This window comes from Lithobates pipiens, unplaced genomic scaffold (genome assembly GCF_037356315.1).
Source record: "Lithobates pipiens isolate NorthernLeopardFrog02 unplaced genomic scaffold, aLitPip1_a1.2 Scaffold_13, whole genome shotgun sequence".
NCBI lineage: Eukaryota > Metazoa > Chordata > Amphibia > Anura > Ranidae > Lithobates > Lithobates pipiens.
In genome coordinates, this window is record NW_027507718.1 from 49,177,230 (window position 1) to 49,201,403 (window position 24,174).

Below are 24,174 nucleotides of genomic sequence, written 5' to 3' on the forward strand. Positions count from 1 at the left end.
GGGCAAGAGGGTTATCCGGCGTCATCATTTTTTTATGCTCAAACATTAGGCCCACAGAAGCCTGCCTTTTTGCAGAAAAACGTGAGCTTGGCGTGATGGAAGGTGGAGTGGAGGACAATTGTGAGGAGAGAGGAGAAGGAGAAGTAGAAGACGAGGCTGGATGGTGAGAGCCTGGAGTGTGGCTTTGTGTGTTCCGTTGCTCCCACTGGGCTCGGTGATGGCTGCTCATGTGCCTTCTTAAGGCGGTCGTCCCTAGGTGAGTGTTGGGCTTACCGCGACTAATGCGTTGACTGCAAAGATTGCAGATGGCAACGCTATTGTCAGCAGCGGACACGTTAAAAAAAGCTCACACTGCGGAGCCATGTGCCAGAATCCTGAGAGCGCCAGATGTGACGGTACATGGTTGATGCCTTGCTCCTGATACATTAGCAGTCTGCTTTGTCCCTCCTGTGCAATCTATGTTCCGCCTGCTTCTTCTCCCGATCTGCTGGTCCATATCTCCCTCTGAACTCCCCTCCTCTTCCTCTCTTGTGGGCACCCACGTGACATCACTAGACACGTCATCATCGACGTCACCTTCCCCACCGCTATAAGTAGAGATCTTGGAGTAGGCAGCAACACCGGGGACCAACCTCCTCCTTGGGCTGATCTGGGTACTGTCGTCAGACTCCTGAGTAGCGGTTGTTGCTACCTCCTCTTCCTGATCCAATACCAAGAGTGGCTGCGCATCAGAAATGTCTTGATATGGATCGGAAAATAATTCCTGTGACTCAAGCATAAGGTATGTGGTGGTGGTGGTGTTGTTGGTGGTAGTGTCTTTGGGGGTGCACATAGTAGAGAGTGAAGAAGAGGGTGCCGATCGAGAGGATGAGGAGGGTGCAGAAGAGTCTGGTGTGTCCTTTAAAGTAATTGAACGCACCTTCTGCAACTTCCCACTTTGGCTCAAGCCTGTTGCTCCTGCCCTACCCCTACCACCCCTGCAGAACGGCCTGCCTCTTCCTCTGCCTGTCATTTTTTAAATGACCGTGTGACAAAACTCTCAGTCCCTATACTGATGAAGGACTGCTGCAGTATAGGGCAGCGGTCAGCAGTAGTGCACCTCAACCCTATGTATTGTGGACCTATGCCAGTCCTTATAGAATAGCAGACTGTACCTCACTCAACCCTATGTACTGTAGTACCCTATACCTTACCAGTCCTTATAAGGACCTTTGTGGAACAAGTAGGTTGTGAATGATTAGCAGACTGTACGTCAGTCCCTATACTGATAAAGGACTGCTGCAGTATAGGGCAGCGGTCAGCAGTAGTGCACCTCAACCCTATGTATTGTGGACCTATACCAGTCCTTATAGAATAGCAGACTGTACCTCACTCAACCCTATGTACTGTAGTACCCTATACCTTACCAGTCCTTATAAGGACCTTTGTGGAACAAGTAGGTTGTGTGTGAGTGATTAGCAGACTGTACGTCAGTCCCTATACCGATGAAGGACTGCTGCAGTATAGGGCAGCGGTCAGCAGTAGTGCACCTCAACCCTATGTATTGTGGACCTATACCAGTCCTTATAGAATAGCAGACTGTACCTCACTCAACCCTATGTACTGTAGTACCCTATACCTTACCAGTCCTTATAAGGACCTTTATGGAACAAGTAGGTTGTGTGTGAGTGATTAGCAGACTGTACGTCAGTCCCTATACCAATGAAGGACTTCTGCAGTATAGGGCAGCGGTCAGCAGTAGTGCACCTCAACCCTATGTATTGTGGACCTATACCAGTCCTTATAGAATAGCAGACTGTACCTCACTCAACCCTATGTACTGCAGCACACTACACCAGGTTACCAGTCCTTATAAGGACCTTTGTGGAACAAGTAAGTTGTGTGTGACTGATTAGCAGACTGTACGTCAGTCCCTATACTGATGAAGGACTGCTGCAGTATAGGGCAGCGGTCAGCAGTAGTGCACCTCAACCCTATGTATTGTGGACCTATAACAGTCCTTATAGAATAGCAGACTGTACCTCACTCAACCCTATGTACTGTAGCACCCTAGACCAAGTTACCAGTCCTTATAAGGACCTTTGTGGAACAAGTAGGTTGTGTGTGACTGATTAGCAGACTGTACGTCAGTCCCTATACTGATGAAGGACTGCTGCAGTATAGGGCAGCGGTCAGCAGTAGTGCACCTCAACCCTATGTATTGTGGACCTATAACAGTCCTTATAGAATAGCAGACTGTACCTCACTCAACCCTATGTACTGTAGCACCCTAGACCTTACCAGTCCTTATAAAGACCTTTGTGGAACAAGTAGGTTGTGACTGATTAGCAGACTGCAGCAGAAGGGCAGCAGTCAAGTATAATATTCTTTCTATATATGGAAGAAAGAATATTATACGTGTACAAGCCTATTACGATACCACTGATACCAGTCCTGAAAAGAACCTTTGTGGACCTAATATAGTAACAGCTACTGATTAAACTGACCCTCACTGCCTCACACACTGCTTCCTGCCTGTCCCTATATAAACTGACAAAACAGAGGCTGCTGGAACAATAACTGTTTACTGGAATAGCACTTTTGTGGACCTGATAGTAACAGCTACTGATTAAACTGACCCTCACTGCCTCACACACTGCTTCCTGCCTGTCCCTATATAAACTGACAAAACAGAGGCTGCTGGAACAATAACTGGTTACTGGAATAGCACTTTTGTGGACCTGATAGTAACAGCTAATGATTAAACTGACTCTCCCTGCAGCACACACCGTCCTGTCCCTTTCTCTAAACTGACAAAATACACTCAGGCTGCTGTAACAATCAGTAGCACAGCAAACCTATATACACCTAACACCTATACCAGTCCTGAAAATAACTTTTGTGTACCAAATAGCTAGCGATTTGGGTCACTGCAATCTCTCCCTGCTCCACACAGCAACCTCTCCCTATAGTGACAGAAGAAAGAATGTAAATGTCCGCCGGATCGGGTGTATTTATAAGTTAGGGGGAATGTCCAAGTCTCCATGTGCTGTAATGTCTCAATTGGCTGTCCTGTACCCCATGATGGATGTGTCATCATAGGTCAAAGTTCTTTTTCACAGAAAGCACGGAAGTCCGCCGGGGGAACGGTGGCAATAGTCCGTCGATCGGGCGAATCGCGAACAGCCGAAATTCGCCGCGAAACGACCACCGGGCGAACCGTTCGGCCATCACTAACAGAGAGCTGTTAGTTAATCATTTTATCCCTGAAAGAATGCAGACATCCCTCAAAGGTACCACTATGCGGGTTCTCATTCTTACTGACCATAAGAATCTCACATTCTTCTCTGAGACTAAACGCCTTTCTTTCAGAAGGGCGCAATGGGCTCTTTTCTTGTCTAATTTCAATTACATTGTCTCCGTCTTACCCTGTACTAAGAATGTGAGGGCTGATGCTTTGTCATGACAATTTTCCTCCACTTCCAAGATGGAGTCGGTTCCGGTTCCTGTGATTCCTCCTGATCATATTCTGGCTATGGTTCGCACCAGTCTCATTTCTCCTTTGGGTGACAAAATTCTTGCTGCTTAGGTTCATGCTCCTCCTGAGAAACCTTGTGTTAGCTGCTTTGTCCCAGAGAGTCTCCATACTGCCGTGCTCCAGACTTACCATTCTCCCAAGGCTGCTGGCCCCCTTGGGAAGAATCAACTCTTTTGGGCCATTTCCCAACGATTTTGGTGGCCTAGTCTACGTGCATTTGTAGATGCCTGTTCCATGTGTACTCCACAACACCTTCCAGTGGGCTTCCCACAACCCATACCCAATGAAGAGAGGCCCTGGACCCACCTGCCTATGGATTTCTTTGTGGAGTTACCCAACTCCCAGGGCAACATAATTATCCTTATGGTGGTTGTCCGGTTCTTGAAAATGTCTCATTGTATTCCACTTAAGAAGTTGGCCACTTCTAAGGAACTGGCTTCCATTTTGGCTCGGGAGATCTTTTGCTTATATGGGCTACCTAAGGTGATTGTCTCTGAGGTAGTCATTTTGTGTCCCGGTTCTGGTGAGCCTTTTATGCACATTTGGGAATTTAACTTGCTTTCTCCTCTGCGTATCACCTACAGTATAATGGGGCAGCAGAACAAGCCAATCTAACCATCTGACTATTTCTGACCATCATAACAACTTGTCAAACCGTGGGCGGAGTTTGCTTACAATAGTGCCTTGAATTCTGCTTCCCGTTTGTCCTCGTTTATGGCGGACTATGGTTTGCAACCTTCCATTTTGCCTGAATCATTTGTTCCGCAGAGTATTCCTGCATTAGAGGAGCATCTCCATGGTCTTTATTCCACTTGGACACAAGTCCAGAAGGCTTTGCCTCATGCTAATAATAGGTACAGACTCCATGTTGACCACAGGTGCCTGCCTGCACCTTCCTACCAGGTTGGGGACAGGGTTTGGCTGTCATCTAGCAACCTCTGACTTCGTGTTCCCTCTCTGAAGTTTTCACCTCGGTTTATTGGGCCTTTCTGTATTTTTCTCAGGATTAACCAAGTGGCTTATGCATTAGACCTTCCTTCTAATGTGTGTATGTCAAATGTATTTCATGTCTCCTTATTAAAACATTTGGTCTGCAACCATTTTACCACCTCGGTGCCTCGTCCTTACCCTGTACAGGTTGAGAACCTTGAGGAGTATGAAGTACAGTCCATTGTTGACTCCCATAGGTTCCGTGGGCACATACAGTACCTGGTGCATTGGAAAGAGTATGGTCTGGAGGAACTCTTGGGTCTTATCCTCAGATGTACATGTCCCTATCCTCAAAATATTTGCAGTTTACCAATGATAACACTATTGCAAGGATATATGAAAATAATTCAGCATTGTATATACATTCCTGTAACATATGACAATTCCTGCTATATACAGTACTTTTCTTGCTTTCTGTACAGACCATGCTCAATGAATTAACGTTGTTCTGAAAAACAAAACTTACTCACCAAGAGTTCTGAAATTAGACAAATGACTTACTCCTCAATGGAGTCTCTTAATAAAAAATAAGAGGTAAAAAAATTGCTCATTCTTTCAGAAGACAGAACTAAGATTTGGAAAGAAATAACATTTTAATGAGTGTAGAACTAAACTAAGCAATCATAAATATACAGTACAAGGACATTATAAACTATTATAACAAAATACAGTATGCTAGAAATATAGCCCAAAGGCTTAATTATTAAAAAAATAGGACAATTACAGCTCCAGTTGAACTAGACTTGATGCTCTATTTCATATGCACTGTAAGCAAGTGCATATATTTTTTTAAGCAGAGTATAGTTATAATGATTTTTTTTACAGTGTCTGTTCTTCAAACACAAAACATATATTAACCTTAGATTAAACATTTAAAAAGAGTTACAGGCTTTTATTTTTAACTACAAAGAAAACAAAAGAACTAAGAGATGTTAAAAGGATTAGCAATGAAAATCCCTACTATTTACAATGTTCCTCTTACCAATAATTAATGATAATAGCTTAATACCTAAAGGATATATTATTCATGTTATAAAATCCCAGTTGCACACAGAACATAAGTATTCATGTTCATGAATATACCCTGTTTTGCAAGATGAAGTTGAAACAGACCAAAACTAATGAATGTTAGTAAAAAGTGAGTTTTTTTTTAATAGCTGTTCCATATAGGAATATAGTTAGGGGTACCATTTGAGTTTCGCTGCTACCAAGAGTTCAACGTGAATCCACCAGGTTCGAGATTTGTGGTTCCTGTCAAGTTTATATGCAGATTCCCTGGGAGAATTATTTGAACTATAATTATTTTCATGGCTGGCAGGCTTTAAAGGGAGTGTTTATTTAAACCAGTTTCCTTACTATAAAGGGGGTGACACAGCATAGCCAATGTGTCAGTGAATTGGAAATTTGTTACAATACAATGGAAGCATAGGGAAAACTCAAAACAGTATAGGGAGATGAGGGATAGTTTTGAGACTGTACTTATACTACAATTGTTGCTCTTTGGCCAATCAAGCCCTTTTCTGCCCTGGCACATGTCACTTTTTTTTACAGTAATCTGCCTATTAGTTCTACAAATAGCCATGATTTTACAACAACATTTTCTGAATTTTAAGCAAGACTCACTAAACCTTTGGTGAATATAAGCCAAGCAGATTCACACATCAAACAACACAGTCACTTTCAGCGCTAATAGGTCCTCCAAGGTGTGGATTAACAGATGTCAGATAAAATGGTGGTGTGAAAGGTATATATGGTATCCCAAAACTAAATGGATGCTGCCATCCTCAGATGGGGTAATCCGAAAGGAACTACAAGAAAAATAGAGATGGAAGGCGCGCACACCAAGTGCATTACCAGAGATAACTCAACCACTTCAGCCACAGAAGATTTGGCTGCTGAATGACCAGGCCATTTTTTGTGATTCAGCAGTGCGGCACTTTAACTGACAATTGCACGGTTGTGCCACCTTGTACCCAAACAAAATTGACGTTCTTTTTTTCTCACAAATAGAGCTTTCTTTTGGTTATATTTGTTCACCTCTGCATTTTTTATTTTTTGTGCTATAAACAAAAAAAGAGTGACAATTTAGAAAAAATGCTATATTTTTTACTTTTTAAATATCCCCCAAAAATATATATAAAAAAAGTTTTTTTTCCTCAGTTTAGGCCAAGATATATTCTTCTACATATTTTTGGTTAAAAAAAACACAATAAGTGTAAATTGATTGGTTTGCGCAAAAGTTATAATGTTTACAAAATAGGGAATAGTTTTATGGCATTTTTATTATATTTTTTTTTTACTAGTAATGGCGGCGATCTGCGATTTTTATCGGAACTGCGACATTATGACGGACACATCGGACACTTTTGACACATTTTTGGGACCATTGGCATTTATACAGCTATCAGTGCTATAAAAATGCACCGATTACTGTAAAAATATCACTGGCAGGTAAGGGGTTAACACTAGGTGACGATCAAGGAGTTAACTGTGTTCCCTGTTTGTTTTTCTAACTTAGGGGGAGGGAACTGATCTAGAGGAAGTGACGGATTGTGGCTCCTAGCTAATAGGAAGCCACAATCTGTCATGCCTCTCAGAACAGGGATTTCTGTGTTTATACACACTTGTCCCTGTTCTGCCTCTCGTGCCGCGATCGTCGACCACGAGCATCAGCACCCCCAATGGGCAGCAGGAACTCCCCTGCTATCTAAATCCAGTGAGTGTATAATACAATAGCTCATGGGATCATGCCGACTGGGCGCAGTAAAATGATGGCGGCTGGTCAGCAAGTAGTTAATAATAAGACTTTTTTTATAAAACTGGGTACTCACAAAATGCAACTGACAAAAGGCCATAAACACAGTGCATGGACATGCACAGAAAATGGGGTACAGCTAATGCATTTTGGGGGCACACCCCCTTCCTCAGAGCTAGGCCTAGCCTGTAGCCTAGCTCTGAGGAAGGGAGTGCACCCCCAAAACACGTTAGCTGTACCCCGTGTTCTGTCCACGTCCTTGCACTATGTTTAAGACCTTTTGTCAGTTGCATTTTGTGAGTACCCACTTTTAGCTAGTTCTAGTTCTGGTACAAGGCATCCCGGCATGTCTTCACACCCTAGCGACCTGCAACATGGGTATTTGGATGTCAGTCACAGTAACTCTGGGACATGCTACACATTTACATACCTCCCACCAGGTATTACTTTTACTTAAGAATGTGAACATTCAACACATGCCCGCTCAGAGGCTCACTGGATATGAGGTTATTCTCCTCTCCATTGCAGCTCTGACCAACAGTTTTGCTTCACCCACCTCAGGACCGGGTCCTATTCCGAATGCCATGCTGAAGGGAGAGGATGATGAGGTGTTGGAACAACATGACTGTATGTAACTTATATACTCTGTAACTTCACCAAGGCCTGATCATGTCCACATGCATTCCTAATGCACTTGATGTTGTTGTGGATGGTTCATGTTCCAGGTCCTATGACAACATGTATCATGTAGGCTACTCTGTGGTTATGCTCCCTGATATTATTCTGGAAGGCAAACCTCTTGATGTCCCGCCTGCACAGGCTATGGAGTTAGTGACATTAACAAGAACTTGCCAACTTTTTTATGGACAAGAAGTCAATATTTACTAGACATGTACAGAGTAAAATATTTCGTTTCGGAATTTCGTTTTCGTCCAAAAAATTTATTTATTTAGTTACTCCCGAAATTTGTTTTTATTTATTTCGTTTTATATTCAATAATTGCATTCGTCTGAAAATCCACATGAATTATGGTCGAATCTGTCTTTGAAGGCTTATGGTGTCTGTCTAATGTATAAAGAAGATTCAAAATCTAAAGTTCTAATTTTAAAGGCTAATGTGCAAGTTACTGTCCTAAAAAGTGTTTGGTACTGCCCCAGGGGACATGTATCAATGCAAAAAAAAGTTTTAAAAACTGTAGTTTTTTCGGGAGCAGTGATTTTAATAATGATTAAAGTGAAACAACAAAAGTGTAATATTACTTTAAATTTCGTACCTGGGGGGTGTCTATAGTATGCCTGTGAAGGGGCGCGTGTTTCTGGTGCTTAGAACTGTCCCTGCATAAAGTGTAATTTCTGCAGGAAAAAAGTCCTTTAAAATCACTTGCGGCTATAATGAATTGTCGGCTCCCGTAATACAGAGAACACTCATTGAAAGTCATTGATAAAAATAAATAAATAAATAAATAAAGCGTGGGGTCCCCCAAATTCAATTACCAGGCCCTTCAGGTCTGGTATGCATATTAAGGGGAACCCTGCATCAAATTAAAAAAAAAAATTGACGTGGGGGCCCCCCTAAATATCCATACCAGACCCTTTATCCAAGCACTCAACCTGGAAGGCCGCAGGAAAAGAGGGGGGACGAGAGAGCGCCCCCCCCTGAACCATACCAGGCCACATGCCCTCAACATTGGGAGGATGCTTTGGGGGTCTGTGACCCCCTCAAAGCACCATGTCTCCATGTTGATGGGGACAAGGGCCTCATCCCCACAACCCTGGCCGATGGATGTGGGGGTCTGCGGGAGGGGGGCTTATCAGAATATGGAAGCCCCCTTTAACAAGGGGACCCCCAGATCCCGGCTCCCCCTGTTTGAAATGGTAAGGGGGTACAAAAGTACCCCTACCATTTCACAAAGAATGTGTAAAAAATAGTTAAATAAGACAAGCACACTTTTGAAAAAGTCCTTTATTAAAAATAAAAAAAAAATAAAAAAAGATTCCAGCAGTGGTAATCCACTCTTGCTATCCAGCGACGGATGATCATCTCTCCAGCAATGCCTGATCTGATCCAGCGCAGCGAATCCATCCATCTTCTGTCTCCACGGAGGAGACACTGCTGGTTCCCGGCGGCCTGACGTTTCTTATATGCGTCACCTGTAACGAAAACCTGCGTTACATCAGAGGGGTCACCCATACGTCACTGGGGAAGCCTGGGTTTCCCCATCGCGCCAGAGGGGGCGGGGTCAGGTGACGGGTGGCCCCGCCCTCCGCATATAAGAAACGTCAGGCTGCCGGGAACCCACAGTGTCTCCTAAGGTTAGGCACATTTGACCACAGGTTCTATAGACACAGATTGTTATTGTCAGAGTCACGTCGAATCTCCGATTCTATATCGAACTATTGTAACATTGAAAACGAAAATAAAGCATTTAGTTATGTTGAATGTTTCCTTTTTCGGATTCTGCACTTTCGTTATCGTTTGTCAAAACCAAAACGAAAATACCTGAAATTTCGGACAAAAATGCATTCGGACGAAAACAAATGCACATGTCTAATATTTACACAGATTCCAAATATGCTCATGGTACTGTCCATGATTTTGGTAGAATCTGGCAGCAGAGAGGCTTTGTAGCAGCAGATGGCAAATCAATTTCCCATTCTGCTTTTATAAATGATCTCTTAGCCCTTGTACACACGGTCGGAGAATCTGTCGGAATGAGTCTTATCGGACCGTGTCGTCAGATAATCCGACTGTGTGTGGTATGCATCGGACTGATTCCGTCCGAATCTCCGTCCGACCCAATTTTCCAACATGTTGGAAAGATTTCCCGACCAACTGGGCCGGACGGACCTAATCCGATCATGTGTAGAGCATTTTCATCGGACCAAGTGCCACGCATGCTCACATTCAAATTCCGACACGGAAGCGCTCGTCCAGGTAAAACTACTGCTCGTAAGCGATATAGCACATTCGTCACGCTGCAATGTTAAAAAATCATTCATTCTTGTTCTTTACAATGCTGCAAGAACCAACTTCTTTTGATGCTTATAGTCACACACACTTCTCCCGAACGGATTTCATTACTCTTTTTTTACCATTTCAGTAATACAATTTTAGTTTGCATCACATCTACACAATGTTTGATTTGTTTTTGTTATTTTTGGGATGTTTTTTTTGGGGGGGGGGGGATTCCCTAAAAATCTCCTTTAAAGACACTTTGCTCATTTATCCTTATTTTTTTTTTTTTTGTGTAAACTTACAACAACAACATTATTTGATTTTTGAGATTTTGTTTTTATTTTTTAATCTACAGGAGGTTGTTTAGTGTTAACACCCCTTGTTATTTATTTCACTTTGTTCTTTGGAAATGTACCTGCCTGCTCACAAATAAACTGGCCTTTTGGAAGGAAAACACATACGCAAGTATTTCATCCAAACAAAAATTACCTTTATTTCGGTGTCAGTAACAGATAAAGAGGGAAGCAGCAATGTTGAAACTGGGGAGATTTGTGAAGCCTTTGGCCCCCAGGGCACACATCAAATATTTCAACGCAAAAATTGGTGGCCTGAGGAGTACATATCTGAGGGAGAGAAGTCTGGTCCTGAAGTCCATGAAACCCGGAACAGCAGCAGATGACATCTATGTTCCCAGGCTGTGGTACTACAACAGGATGAATCTTCTGTCAGACCAGACTGAACCCAGGTCATCACACTCTGGTCTTCCTTACACGCTTCCTTCCAGGCTGTGGCTGTGGTGCTGGAGGTGTGGCAGAAGGAGGAGGAGGAGCAGGGGCATGGGCCAAATTACACAAGTGTGATTCTCATGTCATTTGGCCCAACAGACCCGTGTTGAGGGTTTGGAGAATAACCTGCTCACACTAGATCTGTTGCCTCTGCTCCATTTTCTCAAGCTTGCACACAATCAAGGCAGCCAAGGCCTCTTGGTGTGTTGGTTTTGCTTGTAGTGCCGCAGAAGCCTCACCAATCAGCCTCAACTCCTCAACATTCCCCCCCTTTCTCGCCCTTTTGCATGGAAGGCGGAGGGGAGGGACCTGGCATTCGGTGAGGCTCCTTTGGCTGCCCACCTCCTGGCTGCCGCTTACCCCCGCCTCCTCCTGGCTGCCACTTTCCACAGCCACCTCCTGGCTGCTGCATTCCACACCCTCCTGGTCCTGGCTGAGTTCTTCCTGTGTATGAAAAAGGGACATAGTTTGAGTTTTTGGTTCATCAAACACACACAATTTTTACATCAACACTGTTGCAAATTGTTAACCAATAGAAAAGACTATCATTCTGAGCCCAGCATTTTTATTTATTGTCCCAAAGGTTTTGGCCACTACTGTCTATTGATATGTGAAACACTTTCAAAACTCACCAATTAGGGAGCAGAAATCAAGTTAACATCATTCATTTTGACTCCACAAATATGTACAACAATACTATACCTGGCTCAAGCTGGGCTCCTCCAGTTCTTCCTGAGTGGAAGGCCCAGGTTGGGCGTCGGAAGACTCAGCGGGTGTGGAATGGAGCATAGGATGCGTGGAAGGAAGAGTGATTGTCTGGCCTCAGCCTGGTGTGACAGAAAATTCATCCTGTCATAATACCACAGGGTGGGAACATAAACCTCAGCTGCTGAAGTTCCAGATTTCATGGACTTCACCACCTTATTCCTCTCCTTCAGATATGTACTCCTGAGGTTCCCAATTTTCTTTTTGATATATTTCTCATCTGCCCTGGGGACCACCGGCTTCACAAACTCAACCAGTTCCATTATTGCTGCCTGCCTCTTTGCTCTGCTACTGTAAAAAGGATGGGTGTTTTGCCACAGGACTGGCATGTCTCGATATTTATCGATGAATAGAGGGAGGAAGCTGTAGTCATTAAACCCGTCCATGTCTGCAAGACACAACACAAGACAAACCCTAATGTCAGGCTAAACTCCACTAATGCAGGCCTCAATCTAGAAGCAGTGTAGCCTAGTGATGTGCCAAGTTTAAAATTGTACCTTTGCGCGTTCGTCGCCTCGGGTTCTCCCTCTGTTCACAGATCATACGGACGACACATGCGTGTTACGTTTTATATACAGTGCGCATGCGTGCAACTCCGCCCGCCCCTGACGTTCTTTCCAGACTATTCCCCGCACCTTCGCTTCCAGCGCAGTGGGGAGAGCACACAGGTGTGCAATAATAATTACACTAAACAAGGAGGAGGGTGAGGAAAGGCCGGAGCCTGAAACGTCCCAATCCAGGAAGACAAGATTTAAGGCCGCAAATATGTCTTTTGGAGAGATGTTGGAGATGGTGGACATATTGAACATGACCGACTATGATGGGAAATATGGACCTTACCCAAACCCAAATATCAGAAAGGCCAAGATCATGAATAAAGTTGTGAAGTGTCTTCTGCCTAATTTTGGGGTACACCGATCTATGGATCAACTGAGAAAACGCTGGTCAGACCTGAAACTGAGGGAGCACGAGCAGTACATAAGGATCAAGTGTGTTCTGGACAAAAGTAAGTAGTTGTGTGTTCATATGATTATTATTGCTTGCATACTGCTCCATGTGCTTTGAGTTCATGTTGTGCATTTTAAAATGGCCACTTTCAAGTTCATGGTTTCATTTGTTCGTAGGAAACATCGTTATGCAGATAAGTATTCCAGCTGAACACAGTGTCCCCAATAAGGTTATGACCTTGAAGCTCAGTCAAAATAAACAATTGAACAACACTTCCAAACAATGTTTCATATTGTTAATTATGCCCTCTGTGTGATAATTATTTAATTTTTACAAATCTCATAGGGGAGAGAAGACTTGGCAAGTATGAGGACACCAGGGACCCCACCCCTCACAAAGAAGGACAACTTCCAAAAGAACAAACAGAGGAGCAGGAGGAGGAGGAAGGAGAGATCCTGCAGGATGTGCAAATTGTCACCACAACAGGTGAGTGTCAATCAATCAATGTATGTCACCATATTTAAATTACATGTTTTTTTTTCTTTTGTTTTATAGGCGATGTGGAAGAAGATTTCCGTTTTACCAGTGAAAGTGCCCAGATCAGGGAGATAATGGGGTGCAATGGGTATTGGGAACATATCCTGCAAAACATCAATGATGTTAATTTAAATTGGAAAAACATCATTGATGTTTTGGGGAGAGTGTGAAACACCCCAAACTAGATAGGGTCTTATTTTTTGAATTTTAAGACCAAAATGTTGTAGTTCTCCAAATTCGACATTTGGAAGATGCACAGAGTGTGGAAACATGCATTATCTCCCATCATGGGGGATCAATGTATGTGTTTTATGTTTAGTGTCTGAGATGAAGGGGTTGCAGCCCCAAAGCATGTAGATTGATCCCCCATGATGGGAGCTAGCACATGTTGATACACTGTGTGCATCTTCCAAATTTGGATTTTTCAGGGGTGACACCCCATGTGATGAAGGCAAGATCAGGCCAGTTTGTACATACTCATGTCTGATATTGTCTTCACTTTTCAAAGTGGAACTTTGTATGTTCCTGTGTTCTGTATTTTACAGTTAGATATATGCCTGTTTACACCAAAACAATAATTATACAAAATTTAAAAAAAACTCTTTTTTGAAAAAACACAATTTCGAGGTTGGTTGTACAAACCTTTTCAAAACGCACATGTGAATGTGGTTGGATTAAACAGTTCAATTAGCAACAATGTGTGGCTTTTTTTTTCATGGCACCAAAAATGTATTTGGAGTACAATTTAAGTTTGTGCTGAGAAGGAGTGTGATTTACTAAAGGCAACTCCACTTTGCACTCCCAGGGCAGTTTCAGGTGTACTTTTGCAGTGCACTTGTAGTGCATAGTGGATGTGCCTTTACTAGAAAAACACCCACAGTGATGTGTAAATTTGGCAATCATGACATTTTCCTGCCATGGTGCTGAAAATGAGCACGATTTGGGTCACTAATGCACTACATACATTAGTTAACAAAAAAAAAGGTGTGTGTGTAGCAGACCCACAACATAATAACATTATCTGAAGAAGAGACTGTCCCCTCATCTCGCACAGAACTTGGGTTTGCACTGTTGGTGAAAAAGGCACAACTTTATCAAACCTAATTATACCTAGGAGACACGTAAAACCAAGCCAAGCAGTAAATGAAGGAGTTTCATATAAAAATGTAATTTTAAAATGCTGCTCAGAAATTGTCTGGCATGTCAATGGCCCCCTTACCCACAAAGTAGTCCATGTATTGGGTTCTAACCTCACGGGTGCTTTGGGGGGGCAAGCCAGGATGAGCATGTTGAAGGCCCGTGAGGTTATCTGCATTGTCCATCAAGTCTGCTTCTTATTGGCCAACTGAGACCGCATAGTTTGCAGAAACTTTTTTCAAATAATTGTGCAGAACACAGCACGCCAGCACTATGTGATTCAGTTTGTATTCTGCCATGTGAATAGGCGTAAGAAAAAGGCGGAACCGGCTGGCCAGTATACCAAAAGTGTTCTCCACCACTCTTCGGGCTCTGGACAGGCGGAAATTAAAAATCCTCTGCTCGCGGGGCGCATGCGCGAAGCTCACCATGACGGACGCATCCCGTTAGAGCTCCGCTCTCACCGCCGCAATCCCGAGCCATAGCACTGCATTCCCAGTCGGCAATCACCTCGATCTTTGAGGACCCACGTAGCGGACCGCCCTGTGCTTCTCCCGGAATGGTTCTGACCGGCCACCGGGGCAAAAATAAGCCGAAACCAATCAAAGAAGCACTGGCGCGTGCTTCCTCCAAATTGGCGACGAAGGCCTCAGCGGCGGCCCAGCTCACTACCAGCCCGCAACATCATGGGAGCAGCGATGAGGAGGACACCTCCACGGAGTGTATGAACATACCGCAACCTACCTCACAGACAGGTATGTCCCAAGCAGACTTCTTGAAACACATGGAGACCATGCTCCACAAAGCCCTCAAAGCCACATCCGACCAAATAACAGACAGACTTACCCGTGAGATCCGTGACCTAGGCCAGCGCACAGCAGACCTCGAAACGAGGGCAGACGACACGGAACTCACAATACAAAAATTGGTCCGTGACCAAGCAAGCCTCCGAGATGACAACGCGGTCCTCCTATCCCGTTTAGAGGACGCAGAAAACCGCTCACGGAGATCAAATCTTCGCCTTCGTGGCATCCCCGAGATGGTAGACGACTTGCAGTCTTTTACGACCGCTCTCTTTCAGGAACTGTCCCCGTCGATCCCGATCGAACGTCTTGAATTCGATCGGATTCATAGAGCCTTAACGCGTCGTCAACCCGAAGGCCCTCCCCGAGATATCATAGTGAAACTTCACTACTTCCGAACGAAAGAGCAACTGATTTCGGCCGCACGAAACAAACAAGATCTGCTATTCCAAGGCCACGCATATCAGCTCTTCACCGATCTTGCACCCTCGACGATTGCAAAGAGACGTGCCATGAAACCGCAGCTCCAAATATTGATGCAACATCAGATAAAATATGCTTGGCGCTTCCCTTTTGCGCTCCACTTCTCCTTTCAAGGTCAACAACATACCTGTTCTTCATCCGAAGCCCTACAGAATTTATTGGAATCTCTCCACCTTGTGGCACCTGAACCTCGAGACACATCTCTCCCACGCACTCCAGCTCGTCCTGCTCCCTACTCCTATGCAGCCACACCAAGACGGAATCGTCAAGCTACTCCAAGCTCCTCTTCTGCTAAGCGGGACACCCCGAAACGTTCCTCCAGTGTAGGCTTCCCTAGCCCGAAGGTCTTTATTCCCCGCTGAGAAACGCTCTTACCAGCTTTTTTGCCCTACTTTTTGCTTTGGCGTCCTCATTTTTTTGAGTCGTCAGTTCTTGGGACTTGCAAACCCTGATCTTCTCACAGTATTCTGTTTATCTCTTTTTCTTTTTGTTTTTTTGTTTTAGCATGTACATCTCTACCAACCATACGATTCTTATGATAGTTTCTCCACAGCTATATCGTAAAGCGAATCATATACTTCCCTTTCCCCCCCCCCTCCCCCCCCCCTTTTTTTTTTTTCTTTTTATATATTTTTTATATATATATAATTTTTGATCTATTTTTACCCCCCATACTGTTACTTCACGGTTCACTTTTTACTGTGATTGAAACCCCTTTACACCTCTTTTATGTATACTTGAACTGCCACACTCATCTGGTAGAGTTTGTTGTTATTAAGTTTTGTTTTTTAACTATACTGTTAAATGTTACTTCAACGGGTACGCGGCGGTGAGCAGTCACTGCTCCCCCCATTTGTTGATGCACACTCCGCCTGCCCGCCCTCTGGTCGGGCGGACCGCAACACCAATTTGTTGGGCGGTGTGCCTTTGCTCGCACCGCCTCACACCTCTTCCCCCCTCCCTGCACAAACTTTTCCTGCTCTTACTTTTTCTTTTCCTCTGCTATACCCCTCCCCTCCCTTTCTTTCTTCTTGGCTGGTCGGCCCACTCGGGCCCTAACGGGTCCCCCGAACATACTCTTTCCCTCACGCAATGGCCCCCCTGAACATTTTGTCCTTAAATGTTAAAGGACTTAACTCACCACAAAAACGGGTCAAGGCATTTCGCACGTTTCTTACCCTGAAGGCCGGCATAGTGGCCCTTCAGGAAACCCATTTCTCTAAGCACACTACCCCCAAATTCTTTCACTCCAAATATCCTCAGGTCTTTACAGCCTCCGCAGACACGAAACACAGAGGGGTCCTTCTTGCCTTTCACCATACCCTTCTATTCACCCCCGGAACCGAAATTAAAGACCCTGAGGGTCGATACCTTATACTCACAGGTCTACTCCAGGACACGGCTGTCACAATAGTCTCCTACTACGCTCCTAATACGAATCCCAACCCGTTCTTCTCCCACCTCCTTCAGGTCATCCGAACACACCACGTCGGTGCCCTATTTATGTGCGGTGATTCCAATCAAGTTCTTTACCCACACCTCGATAGGTCACCCTACTCCCCGGAACAACTGGCCCCCTCCATGAAACTCCGCAAACAATTTCAAAAGGCGGCACTGGTAGACACCTGGAGGGAATGTAATCCCCTTAAGAAAAACTATACCTTCTATTCTAATCCCCATAAGTCCTTCTCTAGAATAGACCATATCTTTATACCTGTAGCATCTGCTCTACAATCACGACTGTTTCTTCCATTATCCCTCCTCCCGTTAGCAGAGAATGGAGCATGAATGAAACTCTCCTTTCCAACCAATCATATTGTCTAGATATCCAAGTAGCCCTCACGGAATACCTCACCCACAACACCACCCCAGGTATCTCCCCCACTCTCCTCTGGGAGGCTCACAAACCGGTTATTAGGGGCACGTGTATCTCTGTCGCCTCACAGCTCCAGAAGATCAGGCAAGAGCGTTCCTCCCAACTAGAGGCCACCCTCCACCAACACTATCTCTCTTTCCAATCTGACCCTACGGTTTCTAATAGGTTGGCGTTCGAGAAAACTAAACTAGAGCTAGACCTACTTTTAACTGAAGAAGCTGATAAGCAACTCCGTAGATCCTCCCACACTGCTTACATTAAAGCCAACAAGCCCGATACTTTTTTGGCGATGCGTTTAAAGAACCCCGAGAAATCATATAAGCCCATAAGACTTCGAATATCACAAAGAGGTCCCACCAGTAACCCCGCTAAAATTCTCACTGAGTTCTCCACTCAATTGTCAAAGCTATACGCAGCCACATCATCCTTCCCTACTTCTCAAGCTGATGCCCTGCTCTGCCCTCTACAACTACCCCAGCTATCTCCTACAAATCTCGACACAATCGAAACCCCTATTGCTTTATCTGAAGTATTGGCGGCCATCAAATCTCTCAAACCTCATAAGCGTCCCGGACCCGACGGATTACCTGCAGCCTACTACAAAAAATTCTCTGATACGCTAGCCCCAATCCTTACACACTCCTTTAATTCTATCCTCCAGGGTCAGTCTCTGGGCAGGGACACATTGACAGCCATTATCACCATGATCCCCAAACCCAATTCTGACCACTCAATTTGGTCCAATTTTAGGCCCATCTCTCTGCTCAACGTGGACATCAAGATCCTTGCCAAGGTCTTGGCCCTACGCCTGAACCCGATTATAGGTAGATTGATCCATAAAGACCAAGTGGGATTTATTCCCCAGAGGCAAGCTAGTGACAATATCCGTCATGTGATTCTGCTCCAACATATAGCAAAATCGAGAAACATCCCTATGCATTTGCTCTCGCTTGATATACGCAAAGCGTTCGACACGGTATCCTGGCCATACCTTCACTATATTTTACAACGTTTGGGGCTTCGGCCCCCATTTTCTAAGTTGGATAAACGCTTTGTATGCCCATCCCCAAGCTTACGTTAGATATGCTGGTTCACGCTCATCGCCCTTTCCCATTCAAAGGGGGACGAGACAGGGATGCCCCCTCTCCCCCATCCTATTTGCATTAGCAATAGAACCCCTGGCGGCTCTGATTAGGGCACACCCCAATATACGCGGTCTCGAGTTAGCTTCAACATCACATAAGTTATGCTTGTTTGCCGACGACGCCCTACTTTTCGTCACAACCCCCCACATTACTTTACCTAACCTCTGTAAGCTTCTAGATAGCTTCGCTACTATATCGGGCCTAGAAGTCAATCAAACTAAATCCAAGGCCCTCAATGTGTCCCTGCCAACAGATGACCTTAAACGGCTACAAAATAATTTCCCTTTCTTATGGTCCTCATCCTCCATCCCTTACCTAGGCATCCAATTGACGAACGACCCGTCCTCCCTCTACCGTACAAATTACCTTCCCTTACTCAAGAGATTTACGAGTATCTTGGCTTCTTGGCAGCCGCTTTGTGTCTCGTGGCTGGGTAGAATTACAGCGGTCAAGATGTCCCTTCTACCTAAATTACTCTACCTCTACAGAGTTCTCCCCACCACGGTTCCCCCGTATTTCCATCGTATCATGCAAAATAAAACCTTTAAATATATTTGGGAGCCGACCAGACCGAGGATTGCTAGATCTGTTCTCTTCTGCCACAAGACACAGGGCGGCCTAGGGGTGCCCAACTTCTTACAGTATTATAGAGCAGCTCAAGTGGCCCAACTAGCTCTTTACCATGCTACATCAGAAATTCCCTTGTGGGTTAGCCTTGAAGCTGTAGATGTCCACCCTGTTGCCATTTCCAACCTACTCTGGTTACCCCATTCCAAGAGAGGCCCCCTCACAAATCCAGTTACGTGCATTCCCTGAAAATTTGGGACGCTTCTCGTAAATCCTCCGCACTCATATCCACGCATACTCCATTGTTATCTATTTTTGGTAACCCGCTCTTCCCCCCGGCTCTCACTGAACCAGGCCTTTTTACAACCTGGTTCGGAGCAGGCATAACCAGAGTCTTAGACCTCTTGAGGGGCGGATCGCCAAAAACATTCCATGAACTCCAGGAACAATATCACCTTCCCAGTGTGGAATACTTCCGTTACCTTCAGATTCTACACTTCTTACAATCTCTCCCTAAGCCCAGCCCGACCCAACACCACATATCATTTTTTGAAAAAATATGCAACTCAGACCCACATGCCCCAGGTGTCATATCGCAATTATATGCTCACCTCAATTTCCCCCCCCCCTGTCCCTCCCACCATACGCAACGAGGTGGTCGGCCGATCTGTCTATAGACCTAGACGTTGACGCCTGGAGCGAGATTTGGACTAATACCAAGAACGCATCTCAAAATGTTGTTGCCTCTGAGGCCAATTTTAAAGTATTAATGCGTTGGTACCTAGTGCCAGCTAGAATCGCCAAATACGTTCCAGGATACTCGGCGTTCTGTTTTAGGGGTTGTAACACTGCTGGCACCCACCTGCACATCTGGTGGACGTGTCCGGTAGCCCAGCAATTCTGGGTAGCAGTGTTCCAAATGGCATCCACTTTATTCAAACTAACTTTACAGCCAGACCCTGTCTTCGCTCTACTCAATAAGTCTCCTGAATGCTGCACTCGCAATCAATTGAAACTTTTTCTCCAGCTTACAACTGCAGCGAAACAAACCATAGCACACGCCTGGAAAACCCCAACTTTACCCCTGCCTGCCGTTAAGAATAGGGTAACGCAGGCCATGATCCACAGTAGGACTGAAGCCAAATTCCTTGACCATCTCCCCAAGCATAATAAAATCTGGCAACCATGGGCTGATCACTTTTTGCCTGTTAATGTCCACTTAGATGCATTGGACTGCTGATATAGCATGTTCAATACTACCCGAACTCTTGTTCTTTGTAGGCCCCCGTGCCTGGGTGGGTCGGCCAGCCCTTTCCCTCCTGTCTCACTCCCCTTCCCCTTCCCTGTTTCTCCCAGTCTTACTTTCACACCTCTTGCTTTTCTTCCCCTTCTCCTAATATGTCCCCCTCACTGAAAATTGTCTATTACACAGGCCAACAATCCCTACCTGGGATTGACCCACAAACTTAGGAAGGTTTTTTCCCTCGTTCTGAAGTTTCTATTATCTTATTACCTTCCTGTTCTCATATTTGTTGTGCATTTGTAATGTATCTTTTCATGCCTACTCTACTTTACTGTTCGGGTCTTGACACCCGTTGTATATGCAAAGTACTTGATACATTGTCGCAAAATGTTCTGTAATTCTGCACACCAACAAGTGAACTACACTGTGTAACTGTTATGATGCTTGTTAATAAAATATGTTTCTAGAAAAATCCTCTGCTCTGGGGTGAGGGTCCTCATGGGGAAAGGCCGCATCAGATGGTTCGTCAGGGCAAACGCCTCATCCGCGACGAAGACGAACGGGGGTCCTTCCTGATTCTCCTCTGGGGGTGGCAAGCCCAGACTGCCACTCTGGAGACGCCAGTAGAACTCCGTTCGTGAGAACACTCCACCATCCGACATCCGTCCATTTTGCCCCACGTCCACATACAAAAACTCATATGTCGCAGACACCACCGCCAACATCACGATACTATGAAACCCTTTATAGTTAAAATAGTATGACCCCGAGTTGGGTGGTGGGACGATGCAGACATGCTTCCCATCTATTGCTCCTCCACAATTGGGAAAGTCCCAACGACTAGCAAAGTGGGAGACCACAGTCTGCCATTCCTGTGGCGTTGAAGGACACTGTGGAGTGAAACAAGAACAAAAATTATTAGTTTGACCAATCAACATTCCAAGCAGATTAGACACAAACATTTTGTGACAAAATTCGTTAAACATTTTGTGAACTGAGTATTTAAAGCCTAAAGTCGAATGTCCCCTTATGAGAGTCATCACCCCCCCCCCCCCCATCTGATGGGCCCTTGCTAAAAAATGAGGGGGGGATTTTTAGGACAGGTAACCCTCTCCACTTGATTGAGAGCTGAAAGGCTAAATAATGTGTGATACTTTGGGAAGCCCCTCGTTAGTTACACTATTGGCAGCCCACCGGACAGGTAAGAGGTGTCAGAATACAAAAAATTAATCAAAATGTAAGCACTTTTTGACATTCTGCTATTACATATCCAGATAATTAATAGGTTAAAAGCAAAAAAAAAAAAAGAGGTTAAAGTATTGAGGCAGGCCCTTACACTACATGCTTAGGTGAATTCATCCATAAATGTGAGCATCAAAAAGGTAGGTATAGTGTGTATTGGGTTTGGTAAAGTCAACAGATAGAGGATTGCTATCAGCTGGCCTAGCAGTTGGGGGGAGGGGAGTTCCTAATGAGTTTGGCACAACCCCAAAAAAAAAAATGTCACTCTGCATGAATTGAAGCACACACATCACATTTGTAGAGATTTTAGGGGGTGTTTAGGGGAAAGCAATACTATGGAGCTGACAAAAGACATTGTGAAGTGACTAGACTATAGTTTTAGGGGCCAAGAAGAGCATGGTGGTGAAGTTAGTGAGGCAAATATGCCTGAGGACAAAGGGGCAGAGCATCTAAATTCGAGCATATTGCAATGATGGTAATTAGGGAATGAGGAAAGAAATTCAAGACATTAGCAATCATTAAATACATAGAATGTGATGTTAAAGGATAAAACGTACCTTCATATAGTCATTCTGCAGGACCTGAATGATGGCAGAACAGGTCTCTGGAATAATGATCCCCAGAGCCTGGGGGGAGATGCCTGTAGAGAACTTGAGGTCCTGAAGGCTTCTCCCTGTCGCCAAGTAGCGCAACGTGGCGATGAGCCTCTGCTTCGGAGTGATGGCTTGCCGCATGCAGGTATCCTGCCTGGTGATATAAGGGGTCAGCAAAGCCAGCAGACGGTGAAAAATGGGGTCCGTCATCCGGAGATAATTCCTGAAATCATCAGGATTATTCTCCTGGATCTCACGGAGCAAAGGCATGTGCGAGAACTGGTCACGCTGGCGCAACCAATTCTTGGGCCACAAACGCCTCCCCTCCCTGTTCATGGACCGGGCTTGTGTCAAAGTAGCAACCCCAACACGAAGCCCCTGCACAGCACGAGTACGTAGAGGAAACATGGTTAGAAAACGGTCGGCTGGTCAGAGCGGACACCAGAAAGCACAGATAAACAGCAAAGCCTGAAAGAACGACCTGAATAGCAGAAGCAAGCAGACAATAAGAATTGCCTTTCAAAGCGTACTATACCAAGATATAGTTCACAATGATCAACAAATACTTACTGACTGCACGCACTGATTATCAGATACGCACCGACAAGCACAAACTGAAGAGCTGTAGCGATCTGAATCACAAATCTGAAAAGCACGAATCGTCTCTCACCAAACTTCTACTAACACGCGATACACACGAGATCAGCAGAAGGAGCCCAAAGGGTGCTGGACATGGAGCTGAACTTCCTTTTTCTAGTCCCGCCGTACACGGCTTACATCACCGCGTTCTTGGCCACCTGCGAAATCAGACAACTTGGCCCGACCGTGTGTATACAACAGTTTCGGACACAATCCGTCAGACTAAATCCGACGGGCAAAATCCGACGGATTTGGTTGCCAAAATCTCCGACCGTGTGTACGTGGGCTTAGAAGCCATTAAGCTCCCCTTACAGCTAGCCATCATTCACTGTAGGGCACATACAAACAAGAGAGATCCTGTATCAATGGGAAATGCACTAGCAGATCGTGTTGCAAAAGAGGCAGCTTTATCTGTCCTTAGAACAGTAGACATGGTTGCCCTGTCCTCTTCCATTCTACCACAGAGCATAGGTTACAGACACTGCAGACTTTTGCAACAAAGGAAAATCTTCTGAATTGGTCTTCACAAGATTTGGAAATCACTCCAGAAGGGGTCATTGCCAAAGAGGGGAGGGTAGACATACCTCAAAGTAGTGCCCCACTTTTTATTTCCCAGTACCATGGAATAGGAAACAGAGGCTATGAGGGAATAACAAAAGTCCTAACTGCAGATCTTTGTATACAAAACGTATTCAATCTGTGCAAAGATTATGTACAAAGATACATTACATGTATCAGGAATAGGGATGAGCCGAACACCCTCCTGTTTAGTTTGCAGCAGAACATGCGAACAGGCAAAAAATTTGGCAGAACACACAAACACTGTTAAAGTCTATGAGACATAAACATGAAAAATTAAAAGTGCTCATTTTAAATGCTTATATGTTCATAAAAAGTGTTTGGGGACCTGGGTCCTGCCCCAGGGGACATGTATCAATGCAAATTTTTTTTTAAAAAGGGCGTTTTTTGGGAGCAGTGATTTTTTTAATACTTAAAGTGAAACAATAAAAATAAATATCAAGGGTAACCACGAATCAAAAAAAAAAAAAAATGCATGGGGTTCCCCCTAAAACCCATAGCAGGCCCTTCAGGTCTTATATGGAAATTAAGGGGAACCCTGCGCCAAATATTTTTTTTAAAAATGGCATAGGGGTCGCCCCCAAAATCCATACCAAACCCTTCAGGTCTGGTATG